Here is a 7,782-nt window from a genome sequence, read left to right as displayed (position 1 = left end):
GCGCGCGCGCGCGCTGCTTGGAGGAGGCATTGGGCAGGAAGGTGTACATGTTGAGTGGGAGCGGGAAGAACAGGGCTCCGGTAGCCCTATGTGGCAGGGTGGATCTTGAGGTAGGCAGAGGCTGGGTCATTTTAAGCCATGTCACAAGGAGTTTGGACTTCCCCTAAAGATGCTGGGGAGTCACAGGAGATTTCGGATCAAGGGAGAGTGGGATTTGCATTTTAGAGAGGTCACTGGCTGCTGTGTGTGAACAGGTGGGGAGTGAGGCAGGCTTGAGGGAGGGAGGCCAGCGAGGAAGCTGTGATCCACTTAGCACTGACCATGGGCTCTCCAGGCAGCGTGGCCTTGGGGGAGGGCGGGTGGACAGCGAATTAGCTTTGAGGAATCAGCATTCATATTGCATCTTGGGAAGGGGGAGCGTACTTAATTACCTCCGGTTTGTATCAGGTGGGGACACCGGGGTTGAGAGGTGAGGTCATCTGTCCACAGTCTCAGTTAGGATTTGGACAAGTCGGCCTTAGGAACTCAAGCCTGTCTTACTCCAAGGCTGGTGCACCTCCCACTGCTGCCCCTGGCTGGTGAGTGTGGGAGGGTGGCAGGTGCTGCAGGGTCTGACCAGGCTGAGGAGCTTGGGCTTTATCCTGACACCAGAGAGCACCTTGGATGGCTTTAGGCAGGGCAGTGGGGGAGCCAGATTCTTGTGAGGTAACCTGACAGCTGTGTGGAGGCTGGATTTGTGGGAAGTGAGATTGGCAGTAGGAGACCAGCTAGGAAGCTTTCTGCCTGCAGATGGGACACAAGTGGGGGCCTCGACGAGAGCTGCAGCAGGGGGGTTGGGTTGGAGGGGAGGGATGTGAGATGAGAAACACAGACTAGCCGTGGGGATGAGGGAGAGGGAGGGGGCGGCAGGGGAGGAGTGGGTAGATGGGGCAGCAAGAATAAGGGATGGGGCGTGGGATTTGGAATGCAGAGCCAGTTTGGGACATGTTGGGCTCACAGTGCCATGGGGCAGCCAGGTGGGGATGTCTTGTAGAACAGTTGGATGGTTCTGAGGCTGCAGATAATAATGATCAGGAAGTCTTAAATTGAAGACTGGGCCTGTGTCATGTGAGAAGGGAACTGAACTCTTCAGGGGCAGGTAGCAGGAAGGGGACCCCCACTAAGGAGTTAGACTATATAGGGGTGGTGACTAGTGACCATGGAACACGGAAGGGAGTATCTGCCGCTTCTGGGAATGCGAGACCAGGAGTCATCATAGCTGCCAGAGTGGAAGGAGTGGACAAATGGCATGGTCGGGTGCTGTGAGCTGTTATGGAGAGACCTGGTAACCAGGGCTTGTAACCTTGGACTTGCCGACTTGAGTCATGGCGACCTTGGGGAGATGTTATCAGGGACCCAGAGCCCAGTGATAGGGGTCGAGGCCTGAATAGGTGGGCACAGCAGAGGCAGGGAAGGTAGAGAGCTCTGGGGAACCTCGCCTGCGGGAGGGTAGCTGGAGGGAAGATGGTTGGCAGTTGGAGGGGAGATGAGACTGAGAGTGAGCTTTTGCAGTTCAGCAGAGGTGAAGTTGGAATTGATCACGAGAACTTTTCTAGGAAGCTAAGGGGAGAAAAAAAAGGAAGAGACCCCAAAATAGAATATGTAAATATGCAAAGATGGGTGAGCTTTCTGAACAGATCCCTTCTCCTGATATAACTCACATTTGGCTCGGCTGGCATGGGCTGGGATGGCACAGCTTGCCGGGCGCATGGGCCCCATCTGGCCTGGGCCCCAGACCAAGCTCTCAGAACCCTACCCTGAGCTGGCCTCTTGTCACCTCTGCCACAGGCCGTGGCATTGCATGTTTGCTGAGAAAGTCGGGTGGGGGGCGGGGGTGGTAAATCACTTGCAACCTCCAGGCCTCCGTGTGCTTACCCAGCCTCTCCAATCCCCCTCTGGGCCTGGGGAGGTGGTTAGGTCGGCTTGGCTGTGCCCCTGGTTTCCCTGGGCCTAGCCCTGTCTGGCTCCTTCACGTTCTGCAGTTGCTGGTAACAGAATTCAGCTTCTTGGATGCTTGAAATACCTTGTGCCGAGACCCAGGCACTGCCCTACTGTACCTTGGCAAAGCGGCTGACAGCAATGCGCTATGGTAGTACTCATCTATCAGGCCCCCTCTCTGTGCCAGTCCTTGAGCTAGGCACTCACAGATGCTATCGCAGCTGAATCTCATGACAACCCTGAGAGGTAGATACTCCCCCTTTTACAGATGATTGCTTCCTGTTGTCACAGGACGTGGCTGTGTGGGGAAACTGGCCTTTCTGGGACCGGGATGGGATTGGATCGGCACGATTCCATCAGTCCCTCACCTGGGGCCTCATGCCTGGGTGCCAGACCTGGATGCCCGTGGGAGGCACTGTGGGTCTGCTCAGCACTCATCCCTCCAGGAAGTGGCAGCTTGCGTCTTAGAAGGGATTCAGTCTTCTAAGTGAGACTGGCTAAGGGTTCGATCTTTTCCACAGACAGCCTAACCTCTTGGAGCTCACTTGTGTCCTGTTCGACATGTTCCCTCAATTTGTATAAGTGGAGATTGACAATGTGCAAATCAGAGATGTCAGGGCACTCAGAGATAGGCTGGTGATTGTTCTAGATGACTGATGGAGTCAGTCAGTCTTGTTAGGGCAACCCTAATGAGGGACAGGAACAGGGACAGTCTAAGGTCCTGTGGTGGGGACCAGAAAACCAATCGCTCTCATGCAGGGTGGGGTCTCCTATTTCCCCCTCCTAGGCCCAGATTCAGACTCACCATCTTTCTCAACCAGTGTTCCAGAAAGCAACTGCTGATGGGTGGGAATTGGCCCAAGGATGACTCTGGGCTAAGAGCAATAGGATTTAGCAGGCTGCTGTCCCAGCTCAATAAGGCAGTGCCTTTGGAGGGGCTTGGTCAGGAGGGAAGTCAGTCTTCCAACCCTGTACTACTCAGCCTCTTCTCTAAATGTTGTGTTCTGATCTGCCACCCTATTTTTGAAGGAGGTGGACACAAACTGGGCTGCCCAGCACCTAAGAGCTTCTCTGTAGAAGTTTGTTAAATGACTGCTGATGTCCTAGGAATCAGCCAGGATGACAGAGAACAAGCAAAACCCCACGAGGGACCTAGTTGGGACTGGGGTTATTTACCCTAAAAAAAAGAGTAGATTTAGGGGCACCTGGGTGGCTCAGTTGGTTAAGCGACTGCCTTCGGCTCAGGTCATGATCCTGGAGTCCTGGGATCGAGTCCCGCATCAGGCTCCCTGCTCGGCAGGGAGTCTGCTTCTCCCTCTGACCCTCCTCCCTCTCATGCTCTCTGTCTCTCATTGTCTCTCTCGCAAATAAAGTCTTAAAAAAAAAAAAAAAAAAAATTTAAAAAAAAAAAAAAAAGAGTAGATTTAGAAGGGCATGACCTCCGTGTTGAAATCCCCTATTGAAATCCCCTGGCTCTATCCCAGGAAGAGGGATTAGATGTGGTCTGTGTGGCCTTGGAGGACAGATTTAGGACCACTGGGCAGGAGTCTTCCTCTGGGGGGAGACGTCTTTATCAGAGCTAAGTAAGGTGGGCAAGGCTGCCTTGGAGGTGAGCTCGTCATCACTGGAGGTATGTGAGGCTGCATGACCACCATCAGGGCTGCCGCGAAGGGCTCCCAGGTCCGACCGAATGACCTCTGAGAGTCAAGAATTGGGATTCTTAGATCACTGTATCTATGGAAGACTGGGAATGGTTTGTGGGAGACTACATATCTGCAAGTGTTTCTTTTCATTCAGAAGGCCCAGCAGTCAGGCATCACATCAGAGCTGGGAGGGTCCTGGGATGCCTATCCTGCAGACATAGTTTTAGAAGCATATGTATTCCAACCTGCAAACAAGAAGGACATGCAGAAAGTAGGATGAGAGAGCTTTGTTGGTCTCTGGTCTAGAGGGAGATGGACCAGAAGAAGCATAGCTCCTCTTTCTCCTCCTGTAAACGGAGGAGTGGAGGCTTGGGCTGGGGCAGGGCCTTGCCTAACTTGGGTCAGTGGCCAGCTGGGATTTTTTTCTCTGACCTCCCAGCCACTTCTAGTCAGGAGACTTTGTTAGTCTAGATGGGCTCCACATGACTCCCACGAGATCCTGCTCTGCCACAGCCCTTGGACACTGAGAATAGAGGCCCAGAGATGGGGGTGGGGGGTGAGGTGGGGGTATGGTGGGGCGGAGGGAGGAGTTTGTCTCTAGAAAGTCTTGCCAGTTATCTGTACAGTTTAGGCTGACTCCGCTCTTTCCAAAGTGGCCACCAGGTGGCACTCCTGCCACAAGCCCAGTGCCAAGCCGGCAGAGTTTTGGGGCTAAGACACTGGGTTGCTCCTGGAAGCCATGGCAGGACCTGACATATTTTTAGGTGAGCTGAGTGCCCTGATGGAAGGAGAAAAGGTCTAGCTGTTATCTGCGAATCACCTGGCCATCACTGAATATGCCCCTGTGGGTTTTTATTTTTGTCTCTCCACTTAGCAGGCCAGACCCCAATCTTGGCAATTTAGGGTAGAACCAAACTAATGCAAATGCATCTAGAATAACTAGGACAGAGAACTGAGATGCAGGAATGGGATACTGCTGGGAAGTGCTGACCCTCAGGGGTAGGAGGTGGAGGCGATGGCTCTGAGCTGGCCTAGAAGGAAGAGTCAGGCTTGGATATGTGGGGAGGGGCCAGCACTCAAGGTGAACATCCTGGCAGAATCTTAGGGGCAGGCAGAACACTAAGGGAAAGGTGAGCTGTGGGACCAGGGCCCGCACAAGCCAAGAAGGGTTTCCTGTGTGCACCTCACGTGGTCCATCCCTAAACCCTGACGTGCTCTTCAGAGGGTTGGGCCAAATCCAGGGGAAGCTAAGGCTTTGGCGTCTGCCTGCGCTCATGAGATACTCACGGGCCTGCATACAGTGAGCACACAGCAAGTTGGAATTTCCAGACATGGTCTCCAGTGCCTTTGAGGTGTGTGCCAGTATTTTAAAACTGGGAGTTGGGAGTTTCAATAAAAATTCAATTTTCAGCTTCTCTTGAAAAATCAGACTGCCTGTCCTACTGGGTGGACTTTCCCGTGGCCCCTGTGGCCGGGGCTGAGTAGACAGAGCATGTGCCCTCCCAGTGTTCCCCAGCGCCGCCCCGTCCGCTTCACCATTCTCTGGATTTCCCCGGTCTCTGCCGCCTCCCCCCACCCCCACCATGGGTGCTAGTGGTGGTCGGGGGATGGACAGTAAGAGCTGCTGTTGTGAGTGGACAGAGGCCTGGGTGGACACCAAGTTCTGAGGCCTCATAGCATGGTGGGCCTTGCATGAAGGGGCTGTTAGGGGCTTGGGCTCCTTGTGCCTATAAGAGCGCTCTTGTGAGGGCTGGGTCACTCCTTTGAAGACCAAGTGTAGCCGTGGAATCAGGGCTGAGGAGGAGGTCAGAGAAAGCTTGGAGAGAGGAGGAATGCTCTGAGTAGGGCCCTGAAAGTCTTTGCTTGGAAGGCTGGGGAGGGGTCCCAGTGCTGCTTTGGGGCTCTGAACTTCAGGTCTGTGTGTGTCCATGAGTCTGACTCCCCAAGGGGCCTTCTGGATTTGGCTGTGCTTCATCTACTCATAGGGAAGACCTCTTCAAGGTATTTTTCTCCTAGATAGGAGGCCCTGCACCATTTCTTTCTCCCAGCCTTCTTCCCCCGGCTCCCGTCCCCCATATGGGGAGCCACGGGGAAGGGGAGGACAGGAATGAACGCCCCCCCCTCCCCAGACCCATCAGCATTCCCATCTGTGGCTGCTTCTCCTGGTCAGTTTCCCACCATTTGCTGTGAGTGGGGATTATGCCCCCACACTTGCTCCAGGCCCCAAGGCTAGCCCGGGCCCCCAGTGAGGCAGGCAGGCTCCTGTCAGCACCTTTACCATTCTCAGTGGATTTTCCTATGCTGCCTGAGGCAGGGAAGTCCATGCCCAAGCACCAGTTCTGGTCATCTGCTTTCCAGACCCTGGGTACCTGCCCACAGTCTAGTTGCTCTCTCCTTCTATAGAGCTACTGCCCCAATCATAGGCCTAGTTCTCACCTCCCCTGGCTGCTGGTAGGAGTGGGCTGCCATCTGGCCCTTTGCCCCTAGATTGGCCAGCTTGGGGGTGCCCATGAGTGCAGCAGGTGCTAAACTGGGCATGGAGAAGCCCAGCCAGAGGCCCACCCTCAGACATGAGGTGGAACAGTCTTCAGCATTACCCCCTCATCCCCACCCCAGCCTGGAAAAAACTTCCCTGGCATCTATCCCGGTTTCCATCTGCTGCCCTGTTGCTTGGGAGGCTGAGCCCAGCCGCGCTGGCCTGCCCTTCTGCCTGGCACCTGGTAACCTGGGCCCTGCCTGGGCTTTCTGAGGATCATTTGGATCCGACTCGGCAGCAGCAACAGGGGGCAGAGCACAGAGAGCATTATGATGTAGAAGATGAAGGTGGAGGCCCCAAGGAGACAGCCCGAGCTGCTACCCCAGCTCTCTCTACCTAGCTGTGTGACCTTGGGTATATCTCATTCCCTCTCTGTTCCTTGGTTTTCTTGTTTGCAAAGGGAGCCGAATAATATAGCACGTCGTACCTTAGAAAACTGTGAGGGTGGGCGGAGCTAGAGCGAGGCTGCGGAGAGGAGCATGCACAGCACAGAGTGACCTTGGTGCCAGCCATTGCAGTCCCTGCTCCCCGTCCCTGTGCCTCAGTGTCCTGTCATATGGGCTTCTACCCTCTCCCTCAGTGAGGGAGACAATGTAGAACTGCTGGGGGTAACGTAGGTGGAAGTGGGTTGCCTGGCACATGGGCAGTGTTATCATTAATTCGGAATTCTCCATTCTTAAAGGCAGGAGCAGGTGATTTCTTAATTTTCCTTATCTTTGCAGAGAGGACAGACATTGGAGGCCATACAGCTCAGGACATGAGGCCCTGGGCTGGAGAGAGTGTGTGTCTTGGAGACTTAGCCAGGGCCAGAATATGTTGCTGGCCTCAGGGCCATAGGCTCAGGTGCACGCCTGGGGAGGGGCTCTTTGAACTGCCCCCAGCCTCCCCCTCTTTGGGGCACTGTACCTCTGGGCATCAGCAAGCTGTTGGCCCCACCCTGGAGGCCAGGAACCTAGCCCTGCACTGTCTCTGGAGGCATCTTGATTTCACCTTTTGGCCTGTTGGGGTATCTGGGGGCTCATAGGGAAGAAGGAAGGGGATAGCTAGAAACAAAATATGGAATGGTAAAGCAAAATTTCCTGGTAATAAAACTTCCCTGGCCATGGAGCAGGGCAAAAGGCTGAAGCTGGGGCTGGGGCCGGGGTGGCCTGGGGCAGCCTGCACCCTGTCTTTGCTGGGATCTGCCTCGAGTGAATCAAGTCCAGCTAGGTGTGTGGGTCCTAGAGGCCCATGTGCCCCTCTGCTCCCTCCTCCTCACCCTGTCTCCTCTCAGTGCAGCCCACCTGGAGATAGGTATCCAGTAAGCACTGGAGAAGTGGAATTCCCATCCGTGGTTCCCTCAGGCACAAGCAGAAGTGGAGAGTCTGGGCCCTCTCTGACCCGAGGGAGAGGAGACCTCTTTACAAAGGGCAGGCATGTGGCTCTGAGAGGATGAGCTAATGGCAGAGCTGCCTGGACTGTTCACAGATCTGCAGAGGGCCTGGGTCTGGATCCTGCCCGGCATCACCACTGGGTCATTGGGTTGCCTGCATGGCTGAGCCCTGTACACCTTGTGGGCAGAGACTCCCTCAAGCCGGTCTGACCCTGCATCCAGGACAGTGAGTCTTGGGAATGCAGGATGCTCCC

Source organism: Mirounga leonina, unplaced genomic scaffold (genome assembly GCF_011800145.1).
Source record: "Mirounga leonina isolate KUSES-001 unplaced genomic scaffold, KU_Mleo_1.0 Mir_91, whole genome shotgun sequence".
In the NCBI taxonomy this organism is placed as follows: Eukaryota; Metazoa; Chordata; class Mammalia; order Carnivora; family Phocidae; genus Mirounga; species Mirounga leonina.
This window is presented reverse-complemented; position numbering follows the sequence as displayed.